Genomic DNA, 19,413 nt, shown 5'->3' on the forward strand with positions numbered 1-19,413 from the left:
CACATTCACTGTATGTGATGTAATGGCAAGTAGTTTATAGTTGTTTAGCTCAGATGGTCATCACGCAGGATGTTGTCAACAATCCAGGGTATCGTCTCCAGTTTCAGAATCAGGCTGTAAATGTAACTCCGGAGCAAAGATAGCTGGAAAGCACAGTTCCTCAGAGCCGTTTGGCTGATACCGTCAGGGCCAGCTGTGTTGCCCTGGTGTAATTCCTCCAGCTCTCCTGTCTCCTACAGTTAAGCAGAGGGTGTTTGTCACAGATGGAGGTGGGTCTGATCCATAGAGTTCACTTGGGGCTAAGCAGGGAAGAAAGGGAAAATCACTGACAGTGGTGTGGGTGTGTGGAGGGTTAGGGTGTGGAGATTAGAGCTGTGAACTAAATCTGTTGAAAAAATTGTTTAGGTCATTTGCTTTCCCCAGGCTTTCCTCTGGTGGTCTTTCTGTCACTTTAAACATGCAGATTTAAAATAAAATAAAATAAATTCCACTCTACATACTCCCTTATGAGTTTTGTTGAGCTTCACCTGTAGGTCGTGCTGCACTCTCCTCATTTCTGTCATGCCCAAAGACCTGGACACTTTACCAAGGCTTTAACATGCAATAAGTCCTCGTCCCAATAAGACCCAGGTCATTTTTATAAATACGGACTTAATACAGATTAATGCTCTTACTTTCTGTCACTTTAGTAACTACCTCAGTGGAAATTTGAGTAATAGACTTTTACCAACAACTTCTGAATTAATGCAAATGTGATTTTTCTTACCTGGTGGAAAATGAAACAGAAGACAGGGGGTCAGTGTCACTTTAATACTGTCCTCTCTCCCTTCTCCGTCTTTCTCTCTCTCTCCCATTTACCTCCTTCACTTTATTAAAAAATAACATGGATAACATGTTCTGTATTTTCTGTTCTCTGCTATGGCAGAGGAGAGGCGCTGGCGATGCCCAGTACCATGGCTCTGAGTCCACTAGAGTGCCTTCACCATAAAAGCACTAAGCAGCTTAAGCTGCTCTTACAAGAGACATGTATATCTGAAAGCCACCTCACTTCAAGATTGTAGCAGCATGCTGTCTGACCTATATGGGGTTTTGAAGGCCAGGGATGCATTAGAATGCTGATTTGATGCTTTCAGACACTCCTGTGCTGTGGGCTGATGGATTTTGGGACTGTAAAATCTGAAGAATAGTGTTTAGTGTTTCTAATGCATTTTTGTTTTCTCATTCAGGGGATATTTTACAGTGTGTATTTAAAGAAAGATTGGTATTATTATTATTATTAGGGCAGCATGATAGTGCCATCATTTGCACTGTTACCTCACAGCAAGAAAAAAATTGATGAATTGTGATTAATTAGGATTTATAATCAATTGTACTAAATAGTTGGATTTCCATACTTGAGGCAGAGGACTGGCTTAGTCACACTTACACTCCTTTCAGCACTCCCTCATATATACTATGAATGTAGCTTTGATTGGATATTTACTGTTGTGCTTGTTGCTGTTATTGCATTGCTGTCAAGCATTTTTATACCAATCAGTGGTTCATTTAACAGACTACATATTTAGAAAGGGAAATGTTGCCTTTACTGTTGCCACATGGTCTGCTTTGTTGTCCTTTTGGCTGATTGTGCAGATCCCAGCTTTTCTAACATTGTGCATGTGAGATGGCTCGTGCACATGCAAAACTGATGTGTTGGAAGCGCAGATCTGTGAACAGTCTCCTCTCTACAGGCATCTCAATAATCCATCAATGTAGAAGCATATGATCTCCAGATGGTACATAACCGATGTTAGTGAAACTACTGCAACAGTTGGAAAAATCCCACATTGGGTTTGTTTTGGAATGGCATATATCCTGCACATTGTATGTTTTATTGGTCTTTTAGTGTTGCGGCATAATTTTTGTTTTGTTTTTTCCTTCAGCAGCTATGTCAGTCATTTAGAAGAAGACTTCTTTGAGTTGAGTGCAAAGAGCAAATATCACTGTGCTGACGTTTGCAACGTGTCAAATACAGCCCCAGTTTAATTCAAATTATTCTTTACCTTTAGAACTCTCTATTTTTGAACTTCTCTATTTGTGCCACTGTTATTACACTAGAGAAATATTTTAGTAGTTTTAATACACAATTAGTACAATTTGAAGGCGTGCACACACCTCATCTTACCCTACTAAATATAGTGTATGCTACCATAGGCTCTCTATCTTCTCCACTAAAGCCTTTGGAGTCTTGAGTAGCTCCATTACTTTTTCATTCCCTCAGTCCATCTTTGTGCCTCCATCTTTATTTTATTATCCATCTACAGGCCTAAACTTGTCGGAGCTATCTTTGTCTTCAATTCTTATGCAGGTTTTATGTTTTTCTAAGATGCCACCTTACATTCTGAGTGCCCTCTTCTTCCGTTTTTCTTTTTTATTCCAGTTTTTTCTCTTTTTCAGCACCTCCCACACTCTCTTCTCACATTGTCATCTACCTCTCACATGCCTCATTCTCTCTTTCTCTGCTCCCTCACTAAAATGTCGCGCTTTCTGTCCGTTAGATTTTTTTTTTTCCCCACTCTGTTTTCATCTCTCATTCTCTTGGGTGCACTTCTACTTGTATGCTAATAATGTTCCTGTGCTAAGAAAGGAAGCTGCTTACCTATTCACATCAGGACTCAACACATGCATGCATGCATACACATACACACGCACACACAGTACTTTTGTGCCTGTAGAAGTGTGCATCCATTTCTGTCCTAGAGCGAAACCTCACATCTTCTCCTCCTGCTACGCTTTGTCTCTTTTTTACATTTTGTCTTTCATTGTTATTTTACTCTTGTGCAGCTTTATGTATTCAGTTTTCAATTATTTTTCTCTAATAATACATAATTTAATGCATGCTCATATTTTATGTACCCCAAAAAAGTGGTACAGTTGGTGCATTAAATCACAGAGAGAGGTCAGCGGATGCTGAGGCGCAAAGTGGCGCCAACATTCTGCAGAGTTATTCGCTACAGAGTTGCAAATGTCATGTGGCCTTCAGATTGGATCAAGAACAGTGCATAGAGAGATTCTGCCACAAGCTATCAAAATGACGAGTCTGGATTTGGAGGTTACCAGAAGAACCGTACATGTCTGACTGCATTGTGCCAAGTGTAAAGTTTGGTGGAGGCAGGATTATGGTGTGAGATTGTTTTTGAGAAGCTGGGCTCAGTCTCTTAGTCCCAATTAAAGGTTTAGTTTCAGTTCCAACATGGCTGCGCACCAGTGCACAAAGCAAGGTCCAGAAAGACATGGATGAGCAAGTTTGGTGTGGTACAACTCAGCACAGAGTCCTGACCTCAATCCAATAGAACACCTCTGGGATGAATTAGAGCTTAGACCTTAGCCAGGCGATCTCGTCCAGCTTCAGTGTCCGACCTCACCAATGCGTTTGTGGAAGAATGGTCATAAATTCCCATAAACACACTCCTAAACCTTTTGGAAAGCCTTCCCAGAATGCTTGAAGCTGTTATAGCTGAAAGGATGGCCTGACATCGCTTTAAACCCTATGAATTAAGAATGAGTTGACTCAAGGTCATGTGTGTGAAGGCAGATGAACGCATATTTTTGGCAAATGGTGTATGTGTTACTGTCAGCTGTTTCCTTGTTAGAATGGTTGGCAGCCCACCCACACTTGGCTGTGTTTTATATCAATTACCCTTCCTGACAAAGGGGATGTAGGTTTGTGTTTGGAATCAAACAAGCAACTTTTCACTTACCAAGCAAATGTGGAGCTGCAACATGTATAAACTAGAAATTTTAACAATATTTACCCCCCCCCCCCCCCGCAAAAAATAATTAAAAAAAATCTTTACAGAATCTTTACGTCTCCACCAAGCCTAGGAGTAATAAAATTTACTAGTAAATGCTCTTTCTCTTTCTCTCTGCTTGCCAGATGGTAAACTATCTAGATTAAACTCTCTTTTTGCAAACAGCACTTTTAATGTTACATTGAAACCCAAAAGCCATTCAAATCATAAACAAGTGCTGTCTTTGTAGTAAAAATAATCTCAGACAGAAAGCTGTTATACCAAATCTGTGGATAAAGTAAAGTCCAACTGGAAAATTCCTTCATTGCTTACCTTTTTCCTTGCATGGGTCAAATGGTAATTATGGGTAAATTGGCCAACCAGTGCACAAATAAATCTGTCATAATTTCAAATATTTTATATGCACAAAAATGTCTTTCTATATACAGCTTGTATAAAGATGTGATGTTGTTATATTGGTTGCGCCATAATAATGTGATTCCCATGGGTCATGGTTCTGTCAGTTTAATATGTATTTAAATATACAATTTAAAATGTCTTGACAAAAAGTTTATGCTCATCGTTAACCCTGACTTCCTGTAAATGTGTCTATAATTTTATTGCGTAATCCTGCTAATAAAGAAGCAAACAAACAAAAGCCAAACCAATCGTAATTCCTAGGCACGCCTGGAAAAACGTTTAATAATTCTGGCTTGTGTCTTTGCTTGATTAGTTAATCTGTAGTAGTCTGTCCATCAGTTCAGTTTTTCCAGTTTTATATATGTATTGCTATTCCAGTCTCATGTTCTGTGTATTCTGGAGTACAAAACTTCATAATGTGGCAGGTCCAGCCATTTTTTGTCTTTACATTCCTAATTAGGGGGTATTATGCATTCAGTCCACAAAGCCGGAATAGCTTGAGTAACAGTTTAATCACATCCACACCCACACAGAGAAGTCCTCCCTACTCCCTCATTGCCTTCAACCCTGCAGAAGGAGGTAATCTATACCAGCTTGTCCTGCAGGCAAATCTGTTAGGGCAGCGACACAAATTAACACGTGTTTGTGTTTGTGCAGAACAAGAAATATGAACGGTGGCTCATTTCATTTTTGAAGTCGAGAGTGTAATTTGATTTGTGAAAGGAGGAAGGAGAAAGGCAGGGAGGAAAGGGAGGAGAGGATTTACTAGACAAGGAAACGGAGACGCTAGATTAACATATCAAGATAGAAGGTGATGGACAGACGATGATTAGAGAGTTTACCATAAAATGACACCGTAGACTCACAGCCTTTGACATCCTATGTGAACCAACTTCTCTGTGTGTGTGTGTGTGTGTGTGTGTGTGTGTGTGTGTCTGTTCTTCTATACTTGCGAGGACCATCGTGGGTTTAAGACCTTACGAGTGAGGACCTTTTGCGAAAGTGAGGACATTTAATATGGTCCTCACTTGTTTTTCACTGTAATGCCTTCTAGAGGCCATTTTTATGCTTCTCTCAAAGTTTGAGCGAGGTCCTCGGAAAAATAGAAATACGAGAAAAAATACACACTTCTATACACACTGCTATTCTTTTCATACACACACTTTTGCTCTCTACTGGCTACTAGTGGTTATGAAAAATCACTGCTCCTGAGCCTTTTTGCTCCCTACTGCCCTTTTGCCCCTTTTGGTTGTGGATAGTCACTGCACCCAAGTCCTTTTTACTCTCTACTGCCCCTACTGCTTTTGGACAGTCACTGCACCCAAGCACTTTTTTGCACTCTACTGCCAACTACTGTCTTTGCCCATTCACTGCCCCCAAGCTACTATAACTACAAATGAAGATAATGACAGTTTATCTAATGAAGGAGAAATAAATAGTGCTCTATCGCCTTCAAGTTCAATTCAATTTTATTTATATAGCACCAAATCACAACAAAGGTCACCTGAGGGCACTTTATACTTTAGGGTAAAGACCCTACAAGGTAAGTTAAACATATTATTATGTCTTACTTTTAATATCTGGTCTTGGTCTACCCAAATTGGAAAGCACACCAATACAGTTTTTGAAATTAAATGCTGAAATAGAAATATTGAATATGTACTGGCCTAAACTGGGCTATGAGACAGTGCTTCAGTTCCTGAAAAATTACGACTGGATTTTCAATGTAAACTAAACAGTGTGCTAGTTAACATGGGTTTCATCAGTTAATGTCAGACAGGTTTAGAAATTATTAATGCAGCTCATCATTTCTGCCTTCTGGTTCTCATTTTAGGCTTCTCTTTTTAAACCATACTTGTATCTCTCCTATAGAAATGGCATATCAGTAACTTTTTTAGACTATTCAGTTTAAAAAAAATCATTTAAGGTCTTGAGGGGCTGCTTTCCATTTAGTGTTACCAGCATATTTTACCAAATTATCTCCACAAATAGGAGACTGAATCTGAAAAACTACCTTGACCCTGCTTTAGTAGTGAGCTACAAATTGTGTCTACATAACACACTGTATAGACAATGTGCAAGAAACTGTAGTTTTGTTTCAAGTATTTTTCAAACTATTATAAATCATACTGGTGAATTTTGATAGATTATATGAAAGGATGGGCTTCTGTACAAAGGATACATATATTCCTGTGTTCCCTTTTATATTAAAAGCTGGTTCCTCTACTGTAAGCTTCTATTAGTGAAAATCTACCATTAATATATAATCTGTAATGCAATATAATATTGACTTATGTGTTCTTTAATACTTTGTAAAAATTAAATATGTCCCATCCATCAGAAGTGCCCATTTCATTATGGCTGCTTCCAGGAGGATAATAACCAGTGTCAAGAAGCTCAAATGATGTCAAATTGCACTCTTAAATATAACAGTTCAGTTCACTGTACTCAAATGGCCTCTACAGTCATCAGATCTCAATCCAAAAGAGGACCTCTATGATCTCTATGGTGGACCAGGTGATCACATTACATATTATGTGATCACCTGATCCATCATATATATAGATATATATATAGATATAGATATATATAGATATATAGATATAGATATATATAGAGAGATATATATAGAGATATTTAGAGATATATATAGATATAGATATATAGAGATATAGATATATATAGAGATATATAGAGATATAGATATATATATAGAGATATATAGAGATATATATATAGATATATAGATTAGAGATATATAGAGATATAGAGATTAGAGATATATAGAGATATAGAGATATATAGAGATATAGAGATATATAGAGATATAGAGATATATAGAGATATATAGAGAGAGAGAGATATAGAGATATATATATATATATGGAGAGAGAGAGAGATAGAGAGATATATATATATATAGAGAGAGAGAGAGAGAGAGATATAGAGAGATATAGAGAGATATAGAGATATATATATACAGTGTTGGGAAGGTTACTTTTAAAATGTATTCCATTACAGAATACTGAATACATGCCCCAAAATGTATTCTGTAACGTATTCCGTTACGTTACTCAATGAGAGTAATGTATTCTGAATACTTTGGATTACTTAATATATTATCGTGCTGTTTACAACTACGTGAATGTACTATTGCTGTGATTTATTACTGTTACCGAAGGTCCGAGGCTCGAACCGTAGTAAAGGGACCTCTGGCTAATACGGTGGGTTCCGTGTTGGGCTGGTAGCGAAAACTAGCTTTACTTTGTTGTCTGGGTCAACTTTGCTTGCCAGAGACAGAGAGAGGCGTTGAAAGGCTGCTCCAACGGAACTTATTTTTTCCGGAGGAAAACATGAACACAGTGTACAGTTGAGTCTTAATAGCTTACTTACAGCTGGGCTCGTCAGGCACTCTTCTTGGCTGCAGTGGTTATTATTATATTTACATGCTTCCAGCTCCGCTTTTTGCTCCGTGACAGCTCGGACTTTTCCTTTCTCTCCTCCCTCGCTCACAGACACATAACGTGTATGGTAGTCCATTCTCGCTGCAGCACGGACTACACTGCCCATGAGGCTACATTCTTTAGGGCCATGCCTGTAGCATTCTGCCTTTTAGCTTAGCACAACAACAAAAAGCGCTCTCTCACCCAGGAAACACGCAGAGAGAGAGAGCGCGTCACCTGTAACCATGGCAACCGTATCGCTGCCGCCTGGAACAACATTACGTAGCTGTCAAACAAACCCAAACAGTCCTGACCCGCTAAGCGCAAGGAAGGGGCGAGGGACTGGTGAGTGTCAGCACCACAGTCCAGGATGAGACAAGAAACATCCACGAATACATCACGAAGATGGCCCCAACTGACAGCGTGCTCAGTGAATACCTCAGGCAGCAGAAACCCAAGAAAGAGGAGGAAGGCGAGGAACCATCATGGAAGGACAGGCCCCTGCACGGTATGTACCACCGGCAGATAGAGGAGGTGGTTGATATCCAAAAATCCTACCAGTGGCTGGACAAAGCTGGACTGAAAGACAGCACGGAGGCACTAATCATGGCAGCACAGGAACAAGCACTGAGCACAAGATCCATCGAGGCTGGGGTCTATCACACCAGGCAAGACCCCAGGTGCAAGCTGTGTAAAGATGCCCCTGAGACAATCCAGCACATAACAGCAGGGTGCAAAATGCTAGCAGGCAAGGCATACATGGAACGCCATAACCAAGTGGCCGGCATAGTGTACAGGAACATCTGTGCCGAGTATAACCTGGAAGTCCAGAGGTCAAAATGGGGATTCCCCAAGGGTGATGGAGAATGACCAAGCTAAGATCCTGTGGGACTTCCAGAGACAGACGGACAAAATGGTGGTGGCTAACCAACCGGACATAGTGGTGGTAGACAAACAGAAGAAGACGGCTGTAGTGATCGATGTAGCGGTTCCGACTGACAGCAATATCAGGAAGAAGGAACACCATACCATTCAGCATGAGCTGTCCTTCTTGTATACTCATTTCTGTTTCCTGTCCCTCCTGCTGACTCCAGATCCCTGATGTAATCCCACCCTCACCTTGAACACATCTGTCCCTCCTATTGCAACCTCACCACTGCCTCACCGTCCTCATACATGTCCTGCACCACCCTCACATCCTGACTTACCTCATGCAGTACCACAGTTCCTCTCTTAGCATCCCATCATATTCTTTTGCCAGATCCACAAAGACACAGTGCAACTCTTTCTGACCTTCACTATACTTCTGCATCAACACACTCAAAGCAAACATCACATCTGCACTGCTCTTTTTCAGTGAGAAGCCATACTGCTGCTCATTGATCATCACCTCTCTTCTTAACCTAGCTTCAACAACTCTTTCTTGGTGTGTCTCATCAGCTTTATCCTCTGTAGTTACTACAGCTCTGCATATCACCCTTGGTCTTGAAAACTGGTACCAGTACACTTATTCATTCCTCACTCTCCAAACTTGTGTTAAACAATCTGGTTAAAAAGTCCTCTCTCCTCAACATCTCCATACTGCCACAGATATGTCATGTGGACCAACTGCCTTTCCTCTCTTCATAGCTGCCTTCACTTCCTCCTTACTAATCCCCTGCACTTCCTGATTCACCAACTTTCCTCTGTCCTCATTTTCTGTCTTCATTATTGTCTTCATTAATAAAGACAATGAGAGAATACTTCCATCTTCTCAACACACTCTCTTCACCATCTTTATCCTTAGTCACTCTAACCTGCTGCACATCCTTTTCAGCTCAATCTCTGTCTAGCTAATTGATACAAGTACTGTTCTCCTTCCTTAGTGCCCAGCCTCACATACATCTCAGTATAAGCTTTTTCCTTTGCCACCTCTATCTTTGCAGTAGGCCTGGCCTCCCAGTATTCCTGTCTACTTTCTCCATCTCCTGACTATCGCACTTTCTCTTAGCTATTCCTTTGAGGAACTACAGGAAAGTGTCCAATCCACCACCAAGTCTCCTTGTCCTCTTTTCTCTCTCCAAAAGATACACCAAACACCTTCTTTGCCTTTCTCTCACCATTTCAGTTGTATTTTTCCAGTCATCTGGTAACTCTTCCTTCCACCCAGAGAATGTCTCTACTCCTCCCTGAACTAACAACTGCACAACAGTCTTCCTTCTTCAGCTTCCACCATTTAGTTCTTGTCTCTGCCGTCACTCTCTTCCTCTTGTTGACGTCCAAAGTCATCCTACAGACTAGTGTCCAATGCTGCATGGCTACATTCTCTCCTGACACCACCTTGCAGTTTCCTATCTCTTTCAGACTGACCCTTTTGTTTAGGATGTAAGCCACCTGTGTACACTTTCTTCCACTCTTCTACGTCACCTTATGTTCCTCCTTCTTCTTTAAGTATGAGTTCACCCCAGCCATTTCTATCTTCCTAATTTTGACCTTCTGCATTTCTCTGCTTAACACCATACCTATCTAACACCTCCTCATTATCTCTCTTCCTTCACCTACATGGCTACTGAAGTCTGCTCCAATCAACACTCTCTACCACTTTATCAAACCAACTGCAGAATTCCTCTTTCTCTTCTAACTGACATCCAACCTTCAACCTGGTCTCCTGCACACACAGTAAATCTACCTTCCTTCTCTCCATTCATATCAGCCAGCTCTCTCCTTTGCCAGTCATAGTACCTCCACACTCCTGCCTGTCCTTCTCTTCGATTCCTAACACGCTTCTCCCTTTCCTCTTCCTTTGTCTTGAATAGTAGCACAGTTTCCATCGGCTCTCTGTTGGCCAATAGCACAGGAGGCAGTAATTGTTAACCCAGGTTCCGACTGATCTGATATGGAAATACACCAGATGTCATTCGTGAAACAGCCCTCTCTGTTTATCTGGGCTTTGGAGTACACTCCCAACTCCACCCCCATACACTATCAGTCAAAAATTTGGACACCTTTTGACTTAATGTTTGTTTGTTTTTACTACTTTCTACATTGTACATACAAACTGAAGACATCAAATATATGAAGCAATATATATGGAATTATATAGCAAAGAGATAGCTGATATGTAACTCTAAATATGTTTTATATTTTAGATTCCACCCTTTGCTTTGTTGACAGCGCTGCAAACCTTTGGCCTTCTCTCACTGAGCTTCATGATGTAGTTACCTGAAATGGTGTAACCTCACAGGTGTACCTTTGTCAGGGTTCATTTGTGGAATTTCTTTCTGTCTTTATGGGGTTTGGGCCATCAGTTGTGTTGTCCAGAAGTCAGGTTGGTGCACAGCTGACAGCCCTATTTGACTACTGTTAAAATTCATATTATGGCAACAACCAATCAGCTAAGTAAAGAGAAACTACAGTCCATCATTACTTTAAGAACTGAAGGTCAGTCAATCTGGAAAAATGGTAAAACTTTGAATGTGTCCCCAAGTGCAGTCGCACAAAACATCAAGCACTACAACAAAACTGTCTCACATGAGGCCCGCCCCAGGAAAGGAAGAGCAAGAGTTCCCTCTGCTGCTGAGGATACATTCATCCGAGTCACCAGAATCACAAGGAATGGACATTAGACCAGTGGACATCTGTGCTTTGGTCTGATGAGTCCAACTTTGGTTCTACCTGCCATGTCTTTGTGCGACACAGAAAAGGTGAATGGATGGTCTCGGCATGTGTGGTCCCCACTGTGAAGCATCGAGGAGTTGGTGTGACGGTGTGGGGGGGCTTTGCTGGGCTTTGAGTCATTCAAAACTGAAAGCACACTGTACCAGCATGGCTGCCACAGCATCCTGCAGTGACATGCCATCCTGTCTGGTCTGTGTTTAGTTGGACCATCATTTATTTTTCAACGGGACAATGACCCCAAACACACCTCCAGACTATGTAAGGGCTCTGTGGCCCAGAAGGAGAGTGATGGAGTGCCTACCAGATGGCCTCCACAGTCACCTAACCCAATCCCATTGGAGATGTTTTGGGATGAGACGGAGCACAGAGCAAAGGCAAAAGGGCCAACAAGTGCTCAGCATCTTATGCGTATTTCTGTTTTCCATTCAGAAAGAACATAACTGTCCACAGCCTTCTGTCATTATTTTTAAACTAGTTACACTAAGCTACTATAAAATGCTTATACAGAAAAAATTATGTTTGATCATCATCAAAAGCCAGATATTTCAAAGTTTCATCTATGAAATATCTGGCTTTCCCATCATAGCAGATGAAATACGTATTTTGCATTAAATTGCATCATTTCACCTCCTCAAGGGCTCGCAATGAGTCCATTGTGTGTGTATATATGTATTTTTTTTTCCATGTGGTAATAATACTTTTAGATAAATACTAAGTACTTTTCCACTACTGATGTATATAAAGTAAAATTAGGCTGTAAATTTAAATCTTACTTTAGATAAATCTTAGTATGTGCTTTTATAATGTGTACTAAATTGTAGTAAAACATGTCAGGGTTCCTTTGTTTCATGTGTTCAGGCCTGTATAATAAGCCTGAGCCAGAGCTGAGCAGAGAATTGTAGCTCACTCTGCTCCCAACAACTGATGCCCTGCACCTCCCCATAGCTGCTGCAGTGGGGAGGGCGGGCGAATGTTTCAGCACTTTGGCAGGTCTGAAGGCAAAGAGAGTCCAAACCAGGACTAGCAAGATGTACCTAATATAGCTGTTTAGTGTGTGTGTGTAAAATAAATAAATAATATGGTAATGGCTCTTTCCACTACTGATATATATAAATTTAAATTAGACTGTAAAACTAAGTCTTACTTTAGATAAATTTTCTTTTGTTATTTCATAATGTGTACTAAACTGTAGTTAAAATAAATGTCACACTTCCTTTATTTCATATATTGTAGCCTGTAAATCAGGTTTGAGAGTCAGAGCTGAGGAGAAAACTTTGGCTCTCTCTGCTGCTCCATCAGTGACCCTCCCCCTCCCCCCGCGCACCTGCACTGCAGCTTGCAAACTTTTGCAGGGCATGTGACGTCATTCAGTCCACAGTCGGAGTAGCCGCTTAAGTGGAGCTCTGAAGACTGCAAAGCAAGCTTTCTGCAGGTAAGATTTCACATTTTTGCTATATGAAAACTGTGCAAATGCTGTCTTTCTAAGAAACAAAAGAAAAGGTATCTTACATTAAGTTTAATTTTTTTTTAAACTTAATGACACGCCAATAAATATACTTTTTTAATTGAACAATGCATAAAGTTCGTCTCAATCTATATTTGATTACAATTAACTATGCATAATTTTTCTTATAATTGAACATAGGAACAAAATCCGATTCCTTCGTGATATATTTAACACTAACTTTTATGCCAAACCTACCGTCCCTCCCCTCAATTCCTGGCATTTTCTATCTGTATTTCTCTTCAGTCTCGCTCTTAGAAATATAAAATTAACGTAAGAAATTATTATTGGATCTGGTTTTCAGTTTAAAAGGGAAAAATGTACGCTTAAAAAAAACAAGCGGCCAAACTGTGGTTTGTACCATTTTATTTAGGGTATCTCTTTAAGGCATTTTATAGCTTGACTGGGTTTTTTCCCCTTCTTTTTAAGTCACAATTTTAGCCTACAGTTAGTCAAAAGGCACTTTTATTCCGAACGCTTTCATCCTTTGTTAAAACCCAACCTCAGTCGCCCAGCTATAACATCTATCAAGTTAGCATTTCAAAATATGTAAAGGAAATGACTGAAGTGTGACGCATGCATGTAGCAATGCTTCAACTTTCGTTGTCTTAGTGTTTACAATCCAAAATGACTGAAATCATTGTCCTCCTTTATCCGTCATATATAAACGTTCCCACGTGTTTACGCCAACATGGAGTTTTATGGTGGTGTCGACGTTTCAGTGAGCGGCGTCTGTCCGTCCAGTATATCTACTGGCTAGCCGCACATCAGCATGACCCAGCTGAGCAGCGTGCTCTGTTTAGCCTCGTTTGTCTTATTCCTCACATTTGATTTTCACTGTCAAACATAACTGGACAGAAGGCCTGGCGCTCTGCTGCTAAAGTGGGCTTCAGACAGTGTTTTTCTGTGGAACATCAAGGCTGTCATGTAGTATTAATTTGGCTATTCAAAGCAAATAATGTATATGCTTATACAAAATGTAAGCCTTTGTATAGTGTGTTATAATTGTGCCTACCAACAATTGAAAGTGTGTTTATGTGTTGTCTCTTTGGCTGCTATGTTTTAGTGTTATAATAAGACTCACCTTGGAGGCAACAATAACATTCTGTCCTAATATTGTTTTATGTACAGAGAGTTATTAATAAAAGTATGTTAAAAAAGGAAATGATGTCACTCTAACAGTGTAGCCATCAGAAGGCATATAAGCTTTCCTATATGACACACTGTTTTTAAATGCCTAATACTACTATATCTAAAACGGGTGAAACGTTGTGATGCTCCATGTTTTTTTTTCGTTTTGTTTTACGTTAAATTTGATAGAGTTGTAGGTCACAGTTTGTAAAGCAGGTTCACCAGCATGAGCGCTCACTGCTAAGACACCTGTAGATTTATTGAGGTGAGCTACTGTAAATGAATGAAAAGAAAAATGAGGTGGAAACGGTGGGGAGCACAGTGTAGTCCAGTTATGTGTTACACATGGGTAATGGGCTGCATCAAAACTGTTGGTGCAGTTGTACTGTATCACCTCCAAGTCATTATTGACTGTAACTGGATTATTTAAATGTAACTGAGAAGTAACTTTGACTTTTTCTTTGGTATTAGGTCAAGGAAGCCACGGCAGCAAGCCAAACACAGGTATGTGCCTTCTTATCGAATATTTGAACATGTAGTCTTTAATCTTTACTGAATCGTACGTAGGAGTGTCAAACAACAGACCAAACAACACATACTACAAACTATAATATGCATTAAGAATCATTATCAGTTAAGGTGGGAACAGGTGATTCCTAGATCAGATGTGATTGTTTTCTAAATGTGATTCTTTGTTGCTCTTAATACGAACAACTGCTGCTAGAACAATACTAATGTGTGTCACATCAGCCCCATGTTCTGCATAAAATGTAAATAAAATAGGCATTGATCAGAAAATCATTTGAAGTCTCTGTACCTGAAAATGGCACAAGGACAACACATGGTTGAAACTCAGCATTTTATAATATAAATGACGTAAGCCAGATATGAGAAACAATCCCAAACAGACAAAAGAAACAGGACAGAGGTGGATGAATATGAAGGTTTGAATAAAGACAGAAAGTTGTTGAACGTAACTTTTGTTTGCAGCCTGTGTCCACATTGCAGACCTGTGCAGTCCTCTGCAGTCTGATACCACGGTCATGCCATAACATCTTATTTTACTTACAGCCTGCAATACACGAGCTCAATGAAGTCTTATAACTTTAAAATGTATCTTTTCACATGTGAAACATTATGTTATTAAGCAGGTTGAAATGGTGAGCAGATTTTCAAATGACAAATTTATTTGGATTTATTCAATTTATTTATGCAACAGGTAGTTTTATCCACTGAGAATTTATTTTACATTTAATTTCATGTATAACGTGTGTTTACAAGCACCATCTCATGGTATATAATCAAGCAATAAGACAAAGTCAGCATCACAGCAGTGGTATGTTTTAAAGAAATTTTTGGTTGATTATTTTAATAAATGTATTTTTCTAAACAAATTTAAAAATGCTTATTAATCAGGTTTCCCACATGCTCAGTGATCTTATGGTCGTATTTAGTTTTTGGCTTCATTAGCTTCCAGCTGGAAGCTGATGTCACTTAAATCCCTGTTTGGAGAAACAGCTTTTCTGGTTCAGGAGAGAACATGTAGAATTCCTTACTAGAGGACCTGAAACTGAATCCTGACTGGCATCATCTTAAATTTAAATGGACACGGGTTTTAAAATAAGGTTAGTCTTCTATTCATGATCTCCTGCTTGTTGTTTTATGGTGCATTGTTAGTGTTGTGTATTTTAACCTCCTAGGACCTGGGGTCCACATATGTGGACATCACATTTTGGGTTGTCTCGACCAAAATACTAAACTTTGCTCTACAAGGGAGGGATATCCAGTTACGAGGACATTATACTGCCACTGTTCTATCAAAATTTAAAACAAATGCCCACATATGTGGATCTCATTGTTCTCAGAAACAAGAGAGGTAAAAAAATTCAGATAATTCTTTGTTTTTACATCAGGTTCCAGTCAGCCCAAATAGCAAAGAGAAATTAAAAATGCCATGAAAGAGTTCAGGTCATAGGAGGTTAAAGCTCATGACAATAGCAATTAGCTTAGGTTATACATTTTACAGTAATGTCATGTTATAGACTTCTCTCTTCATAAAAATGTCCACATATAATTGCATCCTTTCAATATTTACATTGCAGATGATAATGTGGCCCTCGCATGCAGCGATGACGGCTGTTCTGATAGTGGTGGTAAGTGTTACCTGCTCACTAGTACAGCTGTTGGTATACTGCCTCATGAATAAGCTGCGTTTGTGATAATCTGCTATGCAACTGCAAGTTATGTATGTGACATTGACTAATATTAGAGAGTGACGTTAACCTGTTAGCTTGGGTTCCTAATGGTAAAATGAACTGGGTGGCATGTTACAGCCAAAGAAACACACTGTTGGCCTAGTTCAGTGCTCAGTAATCTATACAACAGATAACACTTGATCATGTACACTCACTCTATAGTGAGCTCTTTTATTACAGCAAGAACTAGACTCACAACACATGAAAAAAGGACATCTCAGAGATCTGTGGTTTTATCACCACGACCCAGATTCTAAATTAAAAACTGTTACATTTGTCCAGTGCAGCATTTTTTTTTTTTTATCTTAACTAAAGAAGAGTAATTTCATTTCTAGGATGACATAGTGACACTTGGAGAAGTTGAGATAGCTCCTTTGCACGTTGTCGTTGCATCTTTTTTTTTTTTTTTGTTTGTCATATTTGTCAACAATACTGTTTGTGTTTGAAGTTTTTTGTGACTCCTGATGGCTAATATTTGACATAGCAGCTACTCCGTGTCCCCCAGAGAAATGAAAAAGGAGGAGGCACTGAGATGGATGAAGGTCAGGTTTTTTACAGAGTCATTCAGTACAAAAACTCAGTGAATTAGGAAGATGTGGCATATGAATGTTTCTCTTTTTCAGGTGGAAGTTCTCAGCATTTCTCCTATCAAAAGAGACCGAGCACACACCAGCGAAGAGAGTTCAGATGTAGATGGTGAGTTTAAGCATTTGTCTGACATGTAGTGACACTGTTGTGTGTATTCTACTCAAATTCTATTCCTGTACAATCTGCTTTGTACAATAACAGCTACCATTGTTTGTCTGTTTCTGTTTTAGAAGAGAGCAAGGAAGCAAGACTGGCTCTGAGGAAAAGGGGAAAAACCAAAGTGGCCAAAGCAAAGGGTGAGATGTTTTAAGCTTTAAATGTATTTAAAATTTTCTGTTTGCAGTATATGAATCAGGTTGTAGACATGACTTTATTTCCTTATAGTTTTGTCCTCTGTGGCAGAATATATGCCTACACAAAGACAAAACTCTTGATAATATTGATCCAGAATTATTTCATTGGCAAGTAGACATAAATTAATAAAAATATTTAAATATCGCTTCACATTGAGTTGAAGAGGAGAATGCAGGCAAGGTGGAGTGGGTGGAGATGGGTGTCAGGGGTGATGTGTGACAGAATAAAGCAGCAAGAGCGAAAGGTAAGCTTTACAAGACGGTAGTGAGGCAAGCTATGATGTATGATTTGGAGATAATGGCTCTAACAAAAGACAGGAGGCTGAGCTGCAGGTTTTCATTGGGAGTGACCAGGATAGGGTGAGATGGAGGCAGATGATCCGCTGTGGCGACCCCTAAAGGGTGCAGCTGAAAGAATTAATGCTTCACATTCATTGTTACATCTATGATTAGTTAGGCTACCTATTCTGGTAAGGGACTAATTTAACCTGCTGTGTTGCAAGAACAACACTACAATACACATGGCAGCGTTCTGCAGGTCATTTAAAACGTCTGAAATGAAAACAAAGGAAAATACAGTCTGAAAATGTCTTATAATATTGTGAAAGAAAATTTCCGTTAAAGGTCCCATGATTTACCTCATTTGGTGTTGGCTCAGCGGTATGGTATCGCTTCCTGTTTCATGGTTAGATAAACTATAGGAATGCCTTGAAGACACAAAGACCTGGATGGCCTCTTATTTTCTGCTTCTTAATTCAGATAAAACTGAGGTTATTTTACTCGGCCCTGAAAATCTTAGAAATATGCTATCTAACCAGATTCTTACTCTGGATGGCATTACCTTGGCCTCCAGTAACACTGTGAGGAACCTTGAGTCATTTTTGACCAGGATATGTTCTTCAAAGCACATATTAAACAAATATGTAAGACTGCTTTCTTCCATTTGTGTAATATCTCTAAAATTAGAAATATCCTGTCTCGGAGTGATGCTGAAAAACTAGTTCATGCATTTATTACTTCCAGGCTGGACTACTGTAATTCATTATTATCAGGAAGTCCTAAAACTCCCTGAAAGTCTTCAGTTAATCCAAAATGCTGCAGCAAGAGTACTGACAGGGACTAGAAAGAGAGAGCAGATTTCTCCTGTATTGGCTTCCTTCATTGGCTTCCTGTTAAATCCAGAATTGAATTCAAAATCCTGCTCCTCACATACAAGGTCTTAAATAATCAATGACCTCAATGACCTTGTAGTACCATATCACCCTATTAAAGCACTTCACTCTCGCACTTCAGGCTTACTTGTTGTTCCTAGAGTAAGTATAATGGGAGGGAGAGCCTTCAGTTTTCAGGCCCCTCTTCTGTGGAACCAGCTTAGTTTGGATTCAGGAGACAGATACTATCTCTACTTTCAGGATTAGGCTTCAAATACTTTAGATACTTCATATTTTTTCAATATTATAGTTTTATCTTCTTTTGAAAAACCAGCCTGTTTCAGTACACTTCTCAATAATCATGATTGATCAGATATTATAATATTTGCCTTATTTAAGACAATTGCAAATTATTAAAGTCTGACAGTTTTTTTATTTTTTTTCACAAAAATAGTTTTATGGTGAATTATTTTACCAGCAGTAACTAGTTAGTATCTGATTTGCCTAAATGCAATAAGTAGCTGTGAAAACAAAATGGATCAGACTCAATTGGCTGTTGTTTCATTTTGTAAGTACATTACTCAATAATTGATCCCATGTTTCTGTAATCTTCAAAATACTAAATTTTAAAGTGCTTACTACATATCTTGGGTACAAATTTTTGAGTAAACCGTTCAGCCTACAGTTGGGTTAGGCATTTCCTGTAAATATATACAAGCAGAACCCAGTTTCTAATAAAATCTACAGTTTCATATATGTTGTAAAGTTAACCGTCCACATTGTGTTTTGTGTTATTTGTAGAGAAACCCTCTGTGAAGGTCAAGAGGCCGTGGAGTGGAGTGGAGAAAACAGCAGTACAAAGACGGTTATCAGCTTTTCTGATTTGTCGTTTTGGCAGGCATACAAACAAATCAAGTACTTAATGATCACTTTGTTGGTGTAAGTCATGAGACTTAACAATTGCTGACCTAACAACCGTTACCCTTCTGGAATTGATGTTCCATTGTGTAATAAATGGAGTTTGCTTTTGTTGCAGCTTTCTGGGAAGTTATTTGGTATTCTGTTTATGTGTAAATTTCAAATTGTTCAACTTACACATTATTTGGTTGCACTAAAATAGAAAATAGAAGAGAGTAACTGG

The 19,413-nt window shown here is 39.2% G+C and overlaps 1 protein-coding gene and 1 long non-coding RNA gene across 2 annotated transcripts in view; both read left to right on the top strand.

Moving 5' to 3' along the window:
- The window catches only part of LOC120436399 (neuroligin-1-like), a 265,194-nt gene extending 248,355 nt beyond the window's left edge, over nucleotides 1–16,839 (top strand). The window contains exons 1-4 of the transcript XR_005610386.1: nucleotides 15,338–15,550; nucleotides 16,028–16,078; nucleotides 16,665–16,722; nucleotides 16,804–16,839. The gene's annotated coding sequence lies outside the window, so the exon portion shown is untranslated. Of the gene's footprint in view, nucleotides 15,551–16,027; nucleotides 16,079–16,664; nucleotides 16,723–16,803 lie in introns of the transcript that reaches the window.
- Nucleotides 16,840–16,845: 6 nt separating this feature from the next.
- On the top strand, nucleotides 16,846–19,307 carry LOC120436400. Its single transcript, XR_005610388.1, has 3 exons — nucleotides 16,846–16,876; nucleotides 16,999–17,064; nucleotides 19,074–19,307. It is a non-coding gene; the product is annotated as an uncharacterized LOC120436400 (long non-coding RNA).
- Nucleotides 19,308–19,413: the final 106 nt, after the last annotated feature.

The sequence above is a fragment of the Oreochromis aureus genome, linkage group 23, assembly GCF_013358895.1.
Source record: "Oreochromis aureus strain Israel breed Guangdong linkage group 23, ZZ_aureus, whole genome shotgun sequence".
NCBI lineage: Eukaryota > Metazoa > Chordata > Actinopteri > Cichliformes > Cichlidae > Oreochromis > Oreochromis aureus.